Below are 17,949 nucleotides of genomic sequence, written 5' to 3'. Positions count from 1 at the left end.
CTTACTGATTTTCAGCAACCTTATGTTTTTGGAATAGACCCGCAACATACGCATCTCTAGTTCCTTCATTTGCACCACCATGGAATATTCTCATTGCGTGACTGTACACAATCTACTTAGCTACTTTCCTGTTGATGGACATTTAGGTTGTTTTCTTTTCTATTACACATAATGCTGCCATAAATATCCTGTGCACATCTCCTTGCACCACACATGTGTGAGATTTTCCCAGAGTTTATATCTGGAAGGAAGAAGCTGGGTAAAAGATACTTTATGAAAGAAGACATATATGAGGCCAACAATCATATGAAAAAATGCTCATCATCACTGGTCATCAGAGAGATGCAAATCAAAACCACATTGAGATACCATCTCACGCCAGTTAGAATGGTGATCATTAAAAAATCTGAGACAACAGATGCTGGAGAGGATGTGGAGAAAAAGGAACACTTTTACACTGTTGGTGGGAGTGTAAATTAGTTCAACCATTGTGGAAGACAGTGTGGCGATTCCTCAAGGCCTTAGAAATAGAAATTCCATTTGACCCAGCAATCCCATTACTGGGTAGATATCCAAAAGACTATAAATCGTTCTACTATAAGGACACATGTACACGAATGTTCATTGCAGCACTGTTTACAATAGCAAAGACCTGGAATCAACCCAAATGCCCATTGATAATAGACTGGATTGGAAAAATGTGGCACATATACACCATGGAATATTATGCAGCAATCAGAAATGATGAGTTCGTGTCGTTTGTAGGGACATGGATGAATCTGGAAAACATCATCCTCAGCAAACTGACACAAGAACAGAAAATGAAACACCGCATATTCTCACTCATAGGTGGGTGATGAAAAATGAGAACACATGGACACAGAAAGGGGAGTACTAAACACTGGGGTCTATTGGGGGGAAAAGGGGAGGGCCAGTGGGAGGAGGAGGTGGGGAGGGATAGCCTGGGGAGAAATGCCAAATGTGGGTGAAGGGGAGAAGAAAAGCAAAGCACACTGCCATGTGTGTTCCTACGCAACTGTCTTGCATGCTCTGCTCATGTACCCCAAAACCTAAAATCCAATAAAAATTAAAAAAAAAAAAAATTCATGACCACTGACCTTAGGAGGGACTTTAGTGCTGCCCTTCAATCCTGCTTCATTTCCTGGGTCAATTCACTCTTTTATACTCTTAAAGACAATTATAACGTCTCCTGTTTTCTCAAACTTCCAACACCTTCTACTTCCTCACTTAGCTGATGACCTTGTTTCTTATTGCACTGAGATTATAGAAGCAATCTAAAAAGTATTACCAATCCCCTTAATGCATTACAAATTCTCTGCTTTTCCTTCTAGTACAGTGGATAAACTGTCAGTGTTCCTGTGTAAAACCAACACTCCACTTTTTCCCCGGGTCCTATCCTTTCTCACACCTCCTCAGGATACTATTCTTTACTGGATCATTCTCATCAGCATGCAAACACTCTGTATATTTCCTATATTTAAAAAACATAATCCCTTAATATATGCTGCCCTCAGCTACCATCTCATTTTTCTCCCTCCTTTTACAGAAAAACTTCTCACAAAGATCTTCTGTGTGCACGGTTTCCACTTATCAGAAGAAAGCTGGAGGAGCTATATTACCATCAAACCAAACAGACTTTAGAACAAAGAATATTACCAGGGATAAAGAGGAATAATACATAATGAAAAAGGATCAAATTATCAAAAAGATGTAACTATCCTAAATGTGCAAGCATCTAAAAACAGAGTTTCAAAATAGATAAAGTAAAAACAAGACTAAAAGCAGAAATAGGAAAATCTGTATATTTACAGTTGAAGACTTCAACACACTCCTCTGTCAGTAGTTGATAGAATACGTGAACATAAACATCACTGAGTATGTGGAAGACCCAAACAACACTATCAACCAACTTGACCAAACTGGCATTTGTTTTTCCCAAGCATGCATGGAACATTCATCATGGTAGATCATATCTAAGGCCACAAAACAAATCCCAACAAATTTAAAATTTTACAAGTATGTTCTCTGGCCTCAACAGGATTAAACTATAAGTAAACAACAAAGATATTTCGAAAATCTCTAAATACCTGGAAATTAAACAACACACTGCTAAGTACTCATGCATAAAAAAGAAGTCACAAAGGAAATTAGAAATATTCTAATTAAATGAAAATGAAAACACAATGTATCAAAATGTATAGGATGCAAATAAGTTGAGCAGTTCTCTCTCTCTCTCTTTTAGGCATAGTGGCTCATGCCTGTAGTCCCAGCACTTTGGGAGGCCAAGGTAGGAGGATTGCTTGAGCCCAGAAATTTGAGACCAGCCTGGACAACACAGCAAGACCCCATCTCTAAAAAAAGTTCTTTTAAATTATCCAGGCATGGTGGCATGCACCTGTGGTCCCAGCTACTTGGGAGGTTGAGACAGGAGGATTGCCTGAACATGGGAAGTTGAGGCTACAGTGAGCTGTGATCACACCACTGTGCTCCAGCCTGGGTGACAGAGCAAGACCTTGTCTCTTAAAAAAAAAATCAATTTCTGGTTTGTAAAAGACATCTATAAAACCATCTCATCCTAGTTTTTTTTTTAATTGAGAGGAGAGAGAGAGACACACAGAGTTTAACTATTTATTTAATTTTTTTAATGATTTTAAATTTTCTCCACTGTTCTTGATGCCAGTCTATTTATTTTCCCACTGATAAGGCTGCTCTCAAGTTCGCTCTTTTAAGAAGGGAGGGTGACCAGGAGAAGAAGACCCTGTGGTGCAATGCAGACCCCCACTGTGGGCATAGCAAGACCCAGCCTGCTGTTTATGGGATGAAGGGAGACAGCTTCTCTTGATGACTCAGCCTTGTAAGTGTCCCATTTCCCAATTAAACCTATTCCTTTGCCTGTTCTCTATGACATGGCATTAATTCACAACGCTGACACACGATAGGTGGGGACAGAGAATTAACACACCTCACCAGACATTATTTGTGTATTTTCTCTTTTCCCTGATCAGGTTTTCACAGAGGTTTGTCTATTTCACTAGTCATTTTTAAAGAACCAGCTTTTAGTTTTACTAATCATCTCTATTGGTTCTTCTTCCTATGGAGATAAGAGGATGGTAGAGGTGGGCTGACTGGGTGGTGTTGGTGGTGGTTGGTTTGGTTGGGTGGTTGTTTTTCAGTCACCTTCCCACTCCTCTCTGGAAGCCTATCAGTCCTCCTCACCAGTGGCAACCAATGTTCCCAGTTTTTTATGTATCTTTCCAGAAAGATTTTGTGCAGGTCTGAGCAAATGCATATTTATATACAGACATTCATAAATGGTACTTAACTAATTTTAACTAAAAGTACAGTATATCGTGCACATCATTGTGCTCATTCTTTTTTTCACTTAGGGGATCATTATGAGTCAGTGTACGCTGAAATCCCTCTTTCTCTTTAATAATTACAAGTAGCATTTATATTTTATGGATATTTACTATATTGTGATCAAACTCTTTCTTTTATAAATAGTAGTGAGATTAATATTTGTCATTCATCATTTTGCTCATGAGTATCTGCTGGATGACTTGTCTTCATCCATTTGGGCTGCTATAATAAAATACCATAAGCTGGGTGGCTTATACACAACGGAAGTGTATTTGCTCATTATTCTGGAAGCTGGGAAATCTAAGATCTGGTAGATTTGGTGTCTGGTGAAATCCACCTTCTGATTCATAGATGGTACCTTTTCGCTGTGTCCTCCATTGGTGGAAGGGACAAACAAGCTCCCTTGGGCCATTTTATGAGGGCACTTGTCTCATGCCTGAAGGCTCTGCCCTCATGGCCTAATCACCTCCCCAAATAGGATTTTAACATTCAGCCTGGGGGGACACAAACATTCAGATCACAGCAAATAGGGAGAAGTGAAATTGGTACATCAAAAGGTTTTTGTCATTTTATTAGCCATTGCCAAATTGTCCTCCATATATTGTTGTCCCAGTTTGCCCTGCCACTAGCAATGTGTGAGAGGGCCTGTTCCATCACAGCTTTAACACTGGCTAACCCAGCATTTAATCAACGTATTGGATCTTTATCGATCTCATAACTTTAAAATGATATCTCAGCATAGCTTATAACTGTTTTTCTTTCATTACTAGTGAGATTGAGCTTTTTTCCATACATTTATGAACCATTTGGTTTTTTCTTTTCTGTGAACACTTATTCATATCTCTTGCCCATTTTCCCAAGGATCGTTATCTTTTTCTTATTGATGTGTAGAAATTCCTTATGCATTAAGAAAATTAGCCCTTAGCCTATAATATAAGTTGCAAATATTTTCCTTTAGCTTGTTATTTGTATTTTAACTTTACTTACAAATAAGGTCCTCTTGGTGGATCCTTCCCTATATAATTATGTACTGTCCCATTTTGTTCCCATTAATTCTTTATTGTCTTCAAGTTTGTGTAATCCGATATTAATAGTTAACACAGTTTACTTTTGGGTCACAATTTCCCTGTATATCTTTTTTCATTCTTTTATTTACAATCTTTGCAATCACTTTTTTCTCCATGTCTTATCATTGAGTTTTGTATTCCTTCATTTAATCCAATCTGATAGTCTTCTAATAGATGAATTCATCTACTCATTTAGTATGCTTACTGATAAATTTGGTACTCATTAGTATGGTTACTGATAAATTTGGATTTATTTCTACCACATTTTTATTGCTTTCTATTACCATCTATATTAGCTTCCTAGGGCTGCTGTAACAAATTACCACAAACTGGGTGGCTTCAAACAACATAAATTTATTCTGTTGAAGTTCTGGAAGGTGAAAGTCTGAAATTAAGCTGTTGGCAGGTCTGTGCTCTCTCTAGAGGCTCTGGGGGAGATGCCATTCCTTGCCTCATGCAGTTTCTGGTGGCTGTCGGCATTCCCGGGTTCATGACTGCATCTCCGCAGACTCTGCCCCTGTCTTCACCTGGCCAATGCCTCTCTCTGTGTGTCACTCCTCTGTGTGTCTTTTTAAGAACATTTGTCATTGGATTTAAGGCCCACGTAGATAACCAAAAATATTATCATCTTGGAATTCTTCATTACAGGTGTAAAAACCTTTTTTCCAAATAAAGTCTCATTTACAAGTTTCAGAGATTAGACAGTGGACATATATTTTGGGGCCCATCATTCAACCTACTACACATTATTTTTTTTTAATTTTTTATTGCATTTTAGGTTTTGGGGTAAATGTGAAGAACATGCAAGACAGTTGCATAGGTACACACATGGCAGTGTGTTTTGCTTCCTTTCTCCCCTTCACCCACATTTGGCATTTCTCTCCAGGCTATCCCTCCCCTGCTCCCCCCTGCCGCTGGCCCTGCCCTTTTCCCCCCAATAGACCCCAGTGTTTAGTACTCCCCTCCGTGTGTCCATTGTAGTACTCCCCTCCGTGTGTCCATGTGTTCTCATTTTTCATCACCCGCCTATGAGTGAGAATATGTAGTATTTCATTTTCTGTTCTTCTGTCAGTTTGCTGAGAATGATGTTCTCCAGATTCATCCATGTCCCTATAAGGGAAACGAACTCATCATTTCTGATTGCTGCATAATATTCCATGGTGTATATGTGCCACATTTTCCCAGTCCAGTCTATCATCGATGGGCATTTGGGTTGATTCCAGGTCTTTGCTATTGTAAACAGTGCTGCAATGAACATTCGTGTACATGTGTCCTTATAGTAGAACGATTTATAGTCCTTTGGATATATACCCAGTAATGGGATTGCTGGGTCAAATGGAATTTCTATTTCTAGGGCCTTGAGGAATCGCCACACTCTCTTCCACAATGGTTGAACTAATTTACACTCCCACCAACAGTGTAAAAGTGTTCCTTTTTCTCCACATCCTCTCCAGCATCTGTTGTCTCCAGATTTTTTTAATGATCGCCATTCTAACTGGCGTGAGATGGTATCTCAGTGTGGTTTTGATATGCATCTCTCTGATGACCAGTGACGATGAGCATTTTTTTATATGATTTTCGGCCTCATATATGTCTTCTTTCGTAAAGTGTCTGTTCATATCCTTTGCCCACTTTTGAACGGGCTCGTTTGTTTTCTTCCTGTAAATCTGTTTGAGTTCTTTGTAAATTCTGGATATCAGCCCTTTGTCAGATGGGTAAACTGCAAACATTTTTTCCCATTCTGTTGGTTGCCGATTCATTCTAGTGACTGTTTCTTTTGCCGTGCAGAAGCTGTGGAGTTTCATTAGGTCCCATTTGTCTATTTTGGCTTTTGTTGCCAATGCTTTTGGTGTTTTGTTCATGAAGTCCTTGCCTACTCCTATGTCCTGAATGGTTTTGCCTAGCTTTTCTTCGAGGGTTTTTATGCCAGGTCTTATGTTGAAGTCTTTAATCCATCTAGAGTTAATTTTAGTGTAAGGTGTCAGGAAGGGGTCCAGTTTCTGCTTTCTGCACATGGCTAGCCAGTTTTCCCAACACCATTTATTAAACAGGGAATCTTTTCCCCATTGCTTGTTTTTGTCAGGTTTATCAAAGATTATATGGTTGTAGATATGTTGTGTTGCCTCCTATGCCTCTGTTTTGTTCCATGGATCTATATCTCTGTTTTGGTACCACTACCATGCTGTTTTGATTACTGTAGCCTTGTAGTATAGTTTGAAATCTGGTAGTGTGATGCCCCCCACTGTGTTCTTTTTGCTTAGAATTGACTTGGCTATGCGGGCTCTCTTTTGGTTCCATATGAAGTTCATGGTGGTTTTTTCCAGTTCTGTGAAGAAAGTCAATGGTAGCTTGATGGGGATAGCGTTGATTCTGTAAATTACTTTGGGCAGTATAGCCATTTTCATGATATTAATTCTTCCTAACCATGAACATGGAATGTTTCTCCATTTGTTTGTGTCCTCTCTGATTTCGTTGAGCAGTGGTTTGTAGTTTTCCTTGAAGAGGTCCCTTACGTTTCTTGTGAGTTATATTCCTAGGTATTTTATTCTTTTTGTAGCAATTGTGAATGGCAGTTCATTCTTGATTCGGCTTTCTTTAAGTCTGTTATTGATGTAGAGAAATGCCCGTGATTTTTGCACATTGATTTTATATCCTGAGACTTTGCTGAAGTTGCTTATCAATTTCAGAAGTTTTTGGGCTGAGACGATGGGGTCTTCTAGGTATACTATCATGTCGTCTGCAAATAGAGACAATTTGGCTTCCACCTTTCCCATTTGAATACCCTTTATTTCTTTTTCTTGCCTGATTGCTCTGGCTAGAACTTCCAGTACTATATTGAATAGGAGTGGTGAAAGAGGGCATCCTTGTCTAGTGCCGGATTTCAAAGGCAATGCTTCCAGTTTTTGCCTATTCAGTATGATATTGGCTGTTGGTTTCTCGTAAATAGCTTTTATTACTTTGGGATACGTTCCATCAATACCGAGTTTATTGAGGGTTTTTAGCATAAAGGGCTGTTGAATTTTGTCGAATGCCTTTTCTGCATCTATTGAGATAATCATGTGGTTTTTTTTTTTTGGTTCTGTTTATGTGGTGAATTACGTTTATAGACTTGTGTATGTTGAACCAGCCTTGCATCCCCAGGATAAATCCTACTTGATCATGATGGATAAGTTTTTTGATTTGCTGTTGCAATCGGCTTGCCAATATTTTATTGAAGATTTTTGCATCTATGTTCATCATGGATATTGGCCTGAAGTTTTCTTTTCTTGTTGGGTCTCTGCCAGGTTTTGGTATCAGGATGATATTGGTCTCATAAAATGATTTGGGACGGATTCCCTCTTTTTGGATTATTTGGAAGAGTTTCAGAAGGAATGGTACCAGCTCCTCTTTGTGTGTCTGGTAGAATTCAGCTGTGAACCCATCTGGACCTGGGCTTTTTTTTGTGTGGTAGGCTCTTAATTACTACCTCGACTTCAGACCTTGTTATTGGTCTATTCATAGTTTCGGCTTCCTCCTGGTTTAGGCTTGGGAGGACACAGGTGTCCAGGAATTTATCCATTTATTCCAGGTTTACTAGTTTACATGCATAGAGTTGTTCGTAATATTCTCTGATGATGGTTTGAATTTCTGTGGAATCTGTGGTGATTTCCCCTTTATCATTTTTTATTGCATCTATTTGGTTGTTCTCTCTTTTCTTTTTAATCAATCTGGCTAGTGGTCTGTCTATTTTGTTGATCTTTTCAAAAAACCAGCTCTTGGATTTATTGATTTTTTGAAGGGTTTTTCCTGTCTCATTCACCTTCAGGTCAGCTCTGATCTTAGTTATTTCTTGTCTTCTGCTGGGTTTTGAGTTGTTTTGATCTTGCTTCTCTAGCTCTTTCAATTTTGATGATAGGGTGTCAATTTTGGATCTCTCCATTCTCCTCATATGGGCACTTATTGCTATATATTTTTCTCTAGAGACTGCTTAAAATGTGTCCCAGAGATTCTGGCATGTTGTGTCTTTTTTCTCATTGGTTTCGAAGAACTTCTTTATTTCTGCCTTCATTTCATTGTTTATCCAGTCAACATTCAAGAGCCAGTTGTTCAGTTTCCATGAAGCTGTGCGGTTCTGGGTGGGTTTCTGAATTCTGAGTTCTAACTTGATTGCACTATGGTCTGAGACACTGTTATGATTTCAGTTGTTTTGCATTTGCTGAGGAGTGCTTTACTTCCAATTATGTGGTCAATTTTAGAGTAGGTGTGATATGGTGCTGAGAAGAATGTATATTTTGTGGATTTGGGGTGGAGACCTCTGTAAATATCTATCAGGTTTGCTTGCTCCAGGTCTGAGTTCAAGCCCTGGATATCCTTGTTGATTTTCTGTCTGGTTAATCTGTCTAATATTGACAGTGAAGTGTTAAAGTCTTCCACTATTATTGTGTGGGAGTCTAAGTCTCTTTGTAAGTCATTAAGAACTTGCCTTATGTAGCTGGGTGCTCCTGGATTGGGTCCATATATGTTTAGGATCGTTAGCTCTTCCTGTTGTATCGTTCCTTTTACCATTATGTAATGTCCTTCTTTGTCTCTTTTGATATTTTTGCTTTAAAATCTATTTTATCAGAGATGAGAATTGCAACTCCTGCTTTTCTTTTGCTCTCCATTTGCTTGGTCAATCTTCCTCCATCCCTTTATTTTGAGCGTTTGTGTATCCTCGCCTGTGAGATGGGTTTCCTGGATACAGTGCACTGATAGGTTTTGGATTTTTATCCAATTTGCCGGTCTGTGTCTTTTGATTGGTGCATTTAGTCCATTTACATTTAGGGTTAATATTGTTATGTGAGAATTTGATACTGCCATTTTGATGCTAGCTGGCTTTTTTGCCCATTAGTTGATGTAGATTCTTCATTATGTTGATGCTCTTTAGCATTTAGTGTGATTTTGGAATGGCTGGTACTGGTTGTTCCTTGCTATGTGTAGTGCCTCTTTTAGGAGCTTCTGTAAAGCAGGCCTGGTGGTGACAAACTCTCTGAGTACTTGCTTGTTCGCAAAGGATTTTATTTTTCCTTCACTTCTGAAGCTCAGTTTGGCTGGACATGAAATTCTGGGTTGAAAGTTCTTTTCTTTAAGGATGTTGAATATTGGCCCCCCTCTCTTCTGGCTTGTAGTGTTTCTGCCGAGAGATCTGCTGTGAGTCTGATGGGCTTCCCTTTGTGGGTGACCCGACCTTTCTCTCTGGCTGCCCTTAGTATTTTCTCCTTTGTTTCAACCTTGTTGAATCTGACGATTATGTGCCTTGGGGTTGCTCTTCTTGTGGAATATCTTTGTGGTGTTCTCTGTATTTTCTGCATTTGAGTGTGGGCCTGTCTTGCTAGGTGGGGGATATTTTCCTGGATAATGTCTTGAAGAGTATTTTCCAGCTTGAATTCATTCTCTTCGTCACATTCTGGTACACCTATCAAACGTAGGTTAGGTCTCTTCACATAGTCCCACATCTTTTGGAGACTTTGTTCATTCCTTTATGCGCTTTTTTCTCTGATCTTGGTTTCTCATTTTATTTCATTGAGTTGATCTTCGACTTCTGATATTCTTTCTTCTGCTTGGTCAATTCGGCTGTTGAAACTTGTGCATGCTTCCTGAAGTTCTCTTATTGTGTTTTTCAGCTCCTTCAATTCATTCATATTCCTCTCTACGTTATCCGTTCTTGTTATCATTTCCTTGAATCTTTTTTCAAATCTTTTTTTAAGGTTCTTAGTTTCTTTGCATTGATTTAAAACATGTTCTTTTAGCTCAGAAAAGTTTCTCATTATCCACCTTCTGAAGTCTAATTCCGTCATTTCGTCACAGTCATTCTCCGTCCAGCTTTGTTCCCTTGCTGGTGAGGAGTTTTGGTCCTTTCTAGGAGGTGAGGTGTTCTGGTTTCGGGTGTTTTCCTTTTTTTTGCCCTGGTTTCTTCCCATCTTCATAGATTTATCCACCTGTCGTCTGCGTAGTTGCTGACTTTTCAATTGGCTCTCTGAGTGGACCCCCAGATTGTTGATGATGAAGTATTTCTGTTACTTGGTTTTTCTTCTACCAGTCTAGCCCCTCCACTGTATGACTGCTTAGGTCCACTCCAGGCCCTGCTTGTCTGGGGTACACCTATAGCAGCTGTGGAACAGTGAGGGATGCTACCAGTTTCTTTTTCTGCTATCTTTGTCCCAGGATGATGCCTGCCAAATGTCAGTCTTTTGGATATAGAGGGGTCAGGGAGCTGCTTGAGGAGACAGTCTGTACTTTATAGGAGCTCAATTTCTGAGCTGTGAGCTCTGTTGTTCATTCAGGGCTGTTAGGCTGCTACGTTTAATTCTGCTGCAGCAGAACTCATTTTTCTCTCAGATGCTCTGTCTCGGGGGATTGGGGCTTTCTTTGTCAGTGTCCATTGTGCTGTCCTGCCCAGCTAGGAGGCAGTCTAGTCACTATTTGTCTGCCGAGGTTCCGCCCTGCTGGTGTGACATTCGCCTTGTTGCTGCAGGCTCTGCTGTGCTGCTGTAGTCTCTGCCCTGCTGCCATGGGCTATGCCCTGCGGTGGAGTCTCTCTTGTTGTGGCGGGTTGCCTCAGCAACGGCAGGCTGCGTCAGCAATGGGTGTGTACCTCAGTAGGGGCGGATTGCCTCGGTAATGGTGGACACCCCTCCCCGACGGAGCTGCACTGTCCTGGATTCAGCTGTGCCCCCACCCAGAGCGTTTGGAATCGCCGTTTTGTTTGTCCCACTGCGCTACCCCAAACGCTGTTTCCCTGGAATCTCCTGGCCTGGCTCACTGTCCAAGTCCTGTTCAGTCTCAAGTTCAGCCCTCTCAAGTCTCAGATTGCCAGTTCAACAGGGCACCTGGACCAGTGCGCTTTGTGCAGAGCGCTGTTGAACAATGCTCTGCTACAGTGCTGGCCACCGGCTGCACTGGCTGCTGGCTGCACGAGCCAAAACCTTTGCCTGGCGTCCCACATCTCTTTTATACCTGGGAATTTCCCCGTTCTGTGGGCAACAAAGATCCATCTGGAAATGTAGCCCTGTCACCCTCTGCGCATTCACCGAGAGTTTCAATCCTGGGTTGTTCTCATCGTGCCATCTTGAGTCCCTCTACATATTATTTTTATTCTATATATTTGCTTCCTTTTTAACTCCTTTTTTGACTAATGTCAGATTGCTAAAGTTTTCTATACTGTATCTTTTTTTATTTCTGCTTGTTCAGAATCTATGGATATTTATACTAATTTAGTAAGTACTGTGACTTATACCACCTATACTCATAAAATTTTCTAATGAAATCTTATTTTTTCTATATTTCTATTCTTTCATTTAAAAACACAAGAAGGTTAGCATAGTTTCATTACTCATTGAATAACCCCTGACCCAATATCCTTTGTTATGTTATTTTGCCTAGAACTGTGGTCTCCAACATTTTTAAATACTCAATTAATGAATTTTGAGCACACACCTGCAATATAAGTGTATTTACTTATTTATAAATTATAGACATGCATTCCTTATCAACATATTGTATAACTTTTCAAATATATACAAATATATATATATATATATAATGAAATAGAATATAAAGATGAAAGTTCTAATATTTTCTTTTTTATTACTAAGAGACTATTTTGCTAACCATCTGGGGTGCATACACCCCATTTTGAATACCATTTCCTTAGAGATGTTATGTTACTATGAGACAAAAAAACCACAAAAAGTATATTAAGAAATTTACTATCAATTCTTAATTACATTTACTAAAATACTTTACAAAATTCAGTCATTACCATTGCTTTTTACTTCCTACATCTTCCTTCCCAGTTGCCTTCACTCAGTAATTTAGTCTTCTAGATTATCCAGTAGGCATATTTCGAGCTTTTCAGTCTACTTCCTTTTCTTGTTTTATTTGCCTCTGTGCTACAAAATATCCTGCACTCTCCTCCAATTCACTTATTCTCTCTTTGACTTTTCATTTACAAGTATTTGTTCTTTTTTCTAATTCTACTTTTAACCTAGCAGTAGACTGAGGTGATTAAGCCTGTGGAATCAGACACTATTCTGCTTTGAACCTCTGTTCTACCAATGATTCCTGTGAGAGCTTGGGCAAGGTATTTCACCTCAGATCCCTTATTTGTATGTGACTGATAATAATAGTACCTATTTTATGGGAGCATTGTTCTGATTAAATGGAATGTAATAACAATATATTTAAAGCATCTAGACTGGTACCTGACACCTATTAAGTACTTAATAGAGTTGGCTATTTTAATTCTTAATTTTTCAGAAACACAGTCAAAGAATGTAGTTGATCCTCTCCTCTTCTGTTTTCTTTCTCTCCCTCCCTTGAGGATTGAAATTTTTATTCACATTTCATCTGTGGCTTTATGTTGGAAAAAATTTTGTGGAAATATTCCTGTGTATGTGCTTTGCAGATTGAAGACCTGAAAACAAAGCCAGGACCAACTCTCCCCCTAATAACTAGAAAAATGACAAAATATTATAATGTATTTGAAAGCATCAGAAAGCTCTCAAAAGTTATTAGGCTTGAATCCCAGAGATCAACAGAAGGGTGAGTAAATAAAATGTGAAATATATACATAAAATGAAAAATTATGCAGTATTAAAATGGGGTGACTAGATTCATATGCACTGAAATGAATGAATTCAAAAACACTTGGTAAAAAAGTACAATATTATTTGTAGTCTGATATTAATTATGTAAAACACTGCACATATACTATGCATTTTCTGTGAGTACATTTTTTTTTTAGGTATGGAAGGAAAAATACTAAATTCATGACTGTAGTTAACTCATTTCAAAGGAGATTAGAGAACAGGAGCATTTGCCCAAAGGGATTTCAGTGGTATCTATGATGTTCAAACTTGTAAAAGACTAAATAACTTTTTGAAGGCTAAAATGAAGTTAGAGTAAAACAAATAATTATGATCCACTTAGCTGTATATAAACCATGCTCCATTAGAAGCAGAAAAGAGGAATGACACCCTGTTCCCTGGGGGGCTGGGCCAAGCTCTCCACAGTCCTGTCTGCTGTCAGGAATGGGAGCCACAAGCAGGGGCCATTGGAACTGGCAGTTGGCTTGCTAATAACAGTTATGCTATGAGGGCGTATTGTGTGCAAGTCACAAGCTCGCAGGCTGTAAAGCTATGATATGAATCCAGGCACATCTGACCCCTGAGCTCAGATTCTTAACCACTCTGCTGCAGTGTGTGTGTTTGCTGATAAGCTGAAGTAACATGTCCACACACATATCATGAAGTTAAGGTTCAATCAAACGCAATCACTGTGGTAAGAGTATGTGGAATACTTATTCATTAACATGATGATGTCCTTATCCCCAGAAAGATGGAACTTACAGAATTCTGCCCTCTGAGATTTAAACTAGTGAAAATAAATATTTAATGAATGAGAGTAGCTATCTAAAAAATTCACCTTAGGGAACAGACCAAAGAAGAAGAGAGGAGTTGATGCCGCACCTTAATCAAGATGTCTGGAGTGAGGTCACATGAAGGCATAATTGCTGAGAATAATTTGGATTTTTAAATGTTTATATTCTTTGATGCAGTGATTCTACTTTTTGGAAAATATACTAGGAGCGTAATACTAACTCCTAGTTCAGAAGGGTCCATGCTGCAGTTCAAGCCTAAGAGCTTTTTGCATAAATATATTCACCATAAAATGATTTATCATAGTAAAATGAAAAACAAACTAAATAGTCAACACTAGTGAAATGGCTAGGAAAATGGACCTTGCACATGGTGGAATTATGAGATACACACACAATGTGCATATGTAGACAGAGTTACCCTCCTGCTACAAATACACAGATATGCTAAATAATGTATAGTAATATTTAAAGTAATATAGTTGAGGCAGGAAATAAAGGAAGTTAATAAAAGGAAATTATATTATAAAATAATAGGACCATAATAAATAATATGAAATCCTCAAGTCCCAGAAAGGAATAAAGAACCCAAAGGTAATGTGGTAAGAGTGAGATGAAACTAGAGCAGTCAGGACAGGCATGAGGGCTCATGCCTGTAATTCCAGCACTTTGGAAGGCCGAAGTGAGAGAATCACTTAAGGCAAAATCCCGTCTCTACAAAAAGTTTAAAAATTAGCCAGGTGTAGTGGTGCACTCCTGTAGTCCCAGCTATTCAGGAGGCTGAGGTGGGAGGATCACTTGAGTCTAGAAGATTAAGGCTATGTGAGCAATCATCACACCACTGTGCTCCAGCCTAGGGAACAGAGTGAGACCCTGTCTCTAAAAATAAAAACAAAAGTAAAAGAAACTAGAGCCATCAGTGGAGTGCTGGACCTGGAGATAGGTCCCTTAGGCTAAAAGACTGAGAGTTTAATATGCACCTAAGGAGAGCGATGAGGCCTTCATTCCACAAAAGACAGGAACCTTGGCCCCATTCTCTGTAAAGCAGATGCTGAGGCAAGGATGAAAGAGCTGAAGTCTTACTTGATGTATTAGTCTGGGTTCTCCCAAGAAACAGAACCAATAGGAGGTATATTTACACAGAAAAAGATTTATTTTAAGGAGTGGGCTCAATAAAACTATGAAGACTGGCAAATCCAAAGTCTGTAGGCTGGAGACCCAGGGAAGGGTCCATGCTGCAGTTCAAGCCTAAGGCCCTCTGCTACAGAAGTTCTTGCTCATGGAGATCAGGCTTTTGTTCTATCCCTCAGTCGACTGACTTCAATGGGGATCCACCCACATTATGGAGGATCATCTGCTTTACTCAGTCTACTAATGTCAACCTGAATGTTACTTATAAACACCCTCCCCAAAACATCCCGAATAACATTTGACCACATATCTGGGCCCAGCCAAATTGACACATAAAATTAATATTACACTTGGAAAGTGCACAGAGAAGACATCAAGGACAAAGATGAAGGCCCTTAATGACAAGCCTCAAGGATCATGGCAGAGCATGTTACTCAGCAAGCACGTCTGTTTAACACAGGAGTCTCCTCCAAACAGGCTGCAAAGAGAAAGACACTTTGGTATAGGCCATAGAGCCAAGACAAAGATTTTATCTGCCAATCTCCTTCCCATCTCTGGTTTCCTGTTAGTCAAGTTTCAGCCACAGGAGTTAATTCCCCAGCACCTCCCAGTGTGGTTAGGTGGCCCTTCTGCAGTGAGAGTTACTGTGGTGTTTCATCCAAGTCTGGAAGTAGTTGAAAGAGCCAGAAACTCAAGGTTTGTGGATGGTTAATGCAGCTGCATGGTGGAGGTCAAGAGGAAAGACCCGCTCATCTCAGATAACCTGATGGTACACGTCCGCTAGTGTCAGCAGGCTCCATCATGGAGACAGACTTGAATCCAGTATAACTCACCCCTTGCGCCACTCACATGCACTCATTCTCTCCCATTATATTGACTCTTATGCTATATTATAGCAATTCTGGGTTTGTTTTGTTTTTGTGTGCATACAAGACACCCTCACTTCTTCCCTAAGAGGGAGATATAGGTCCAATCAGTTACAGTTGAAATCCCCTGGGAGAATTCAGGCATGAGGGTCAGTAAAACAAGAGTCCTTAATAGACATTTATCATCCATCATCTCTCTCCTGAACCACCCGTGCTAAACTTCCCTTCTCTCCTTCTAGCATTTAGTCTGGTCCAGGTTGATTGCCTGGTGGAGTAACCCAGCCCTTCAGGCCCCTTGTTCTCCCTGCGCTTGGTGGATTGCTGTAACTCGTATTGACTGTAATTATAGGACATAGAAGTACCGAGAGATATCCAAATACGTTACCTGAATTTTGGAAATTCTTTTTACTGATCTCTTATACAGAATGAATTCTAGTTCCTCATGCTAATCAAAATTGATTACCCAACCAGTACAATAAAATAAGTCCTTCCTTTATTTGCCCATTCATTGTGGTCAAGTGGAAACGTGGCCAGATGATATCTCCCATGCATGTCTGGTTTGGGGAACCCGGCTCTCTGCAAAGGTCACATTTTGGCCAGGTGACCCTGTCCACACAACTACTTCCTCTCAGTTCCAGTAACTGCTCCTGCCCTCGTCCTTTGTGGTAGCCAAATAGTAATTCCCAAGGGCATCCACATCCTAATTCCCAGAACCTGTGAATATGTAAGGTTATAGGACACGGAGAGAATTACGGTTGAAGATGGAATTAATGTTGTTAAGCAACTGATTTTAGGGAGATGAGTGTAGATTATTCAGTTGGGATCAATATAATCACAAGAGTCTTTTACATCTTGTGGGGGAAGCAGAAGTCAGAATGAGAAAGACAGCATAACGAAAGGACTCGACCAACCACTGTGGGCTTTGAAGATGGAAGGGTCCAAGAACCAAGGAATGCAGGTAACCTCTAGAAGCTGGAAAAGGCAAAGAAAGGATTCCCCCTTGGAGCCTCCGTAAGGAATACAGTCCTGGTAACACCTTAATTTAGACCCAATGGGACCCGTTTCAGACTTCTGAACCCCCGAGATTGTAGGATAATAAGAGTGTGTTGTTTTAAGCCAATACATTTATGGTAATTTGTACAAATAGGTAACTGATACACCCCTTCAGGCTTAGGGGTGACAATGGGTCCCACTATTGCAGGCCCCAAGGCATTGCACCACCCCTAGTTGGTTTCCTAAACCCACCCATGCCTCTGAAGGGATTTACAGTTTGAGTTGTTGCCAGTTTCCTGCTGAGACCCTAAACTGAGACAGAGCCTTAAGCGCTACTGCCTGGATTTGAGTATCCTCAGCCATGGGAAGGGAGAGCCAAATAGTAATTCGAATTCAGAGACACTAATGTAGAAGGGCAGCTAAATAAAGTTCTTTCTGAAGTATCCTAAAGGCACCAGTGAAGAGCAGAGCCCTTGGGTGACCAAAGAACCTAAGTGGAGATTTATTTCCTCTCCTCCAAATCTGTCCCCTCCCCCAACTTCCTTCCTTCAGTCCCGGGGAAAGAATCCTGGACTAGAAATTGGGAGTTCTGGTTTATGATGCAGTTTCTGCCATCAAGTGTCTTCAGGAAGCAGCAGCTAATTCCTCTGAGCCATGATTTCTTCATCTGTTAAAAGGTAGGCTTGGAGTAATATTTCCTCAGTAAGCAAGTCCATCTCTGACATTATTAATCTGTATAATTTAATATTACCCTGGACACATCATCCTCTTCTTGTGTGACCCACACAACTTCAAGATTCTTCGACAAGGTCCTCAACAAGGTCCTCTTGGCTGCATTACTTTAGGCCATGTGTGTTACAATAGCGAAAAGGTTGGTGGTTTAGAGAATAAGATATCGATGTCTTTTAAGGCAGTTCCAGGTCAGAAGGGATGAGTTGAGGATGGGGGTGGGAATTCTGTTTGATACAGTGGGTCACTTGGGTGACCTGGCACACTCAAGTACCCAGACTGATGGTAACTCTGCCACCTGCACACATGTGGCTTTCAGGATTGATGTGGTTGTTTCCATCCCAGGTAGCCAGAAGCAGGGAAAAGAGCACAGGAAAGCAGCTGT

The sequence above is a fragment of the Callithrix jacchus genome, chromosome 8 (assembly GCF_049354715.1).
Source record: "Callithrix jacchus isolate 240 chromosome 8, calJac240_pri, whole genome shotgun sequence".
Classification (NCBI taxonomy): Eukaryota; Metazoa; Chordata; class Mammalia; order Primates; family Cebidae; genus Callithrix; species Callithrix jacchus.
Note: the sequence above shows the minus strand (reverse complement) of the source record.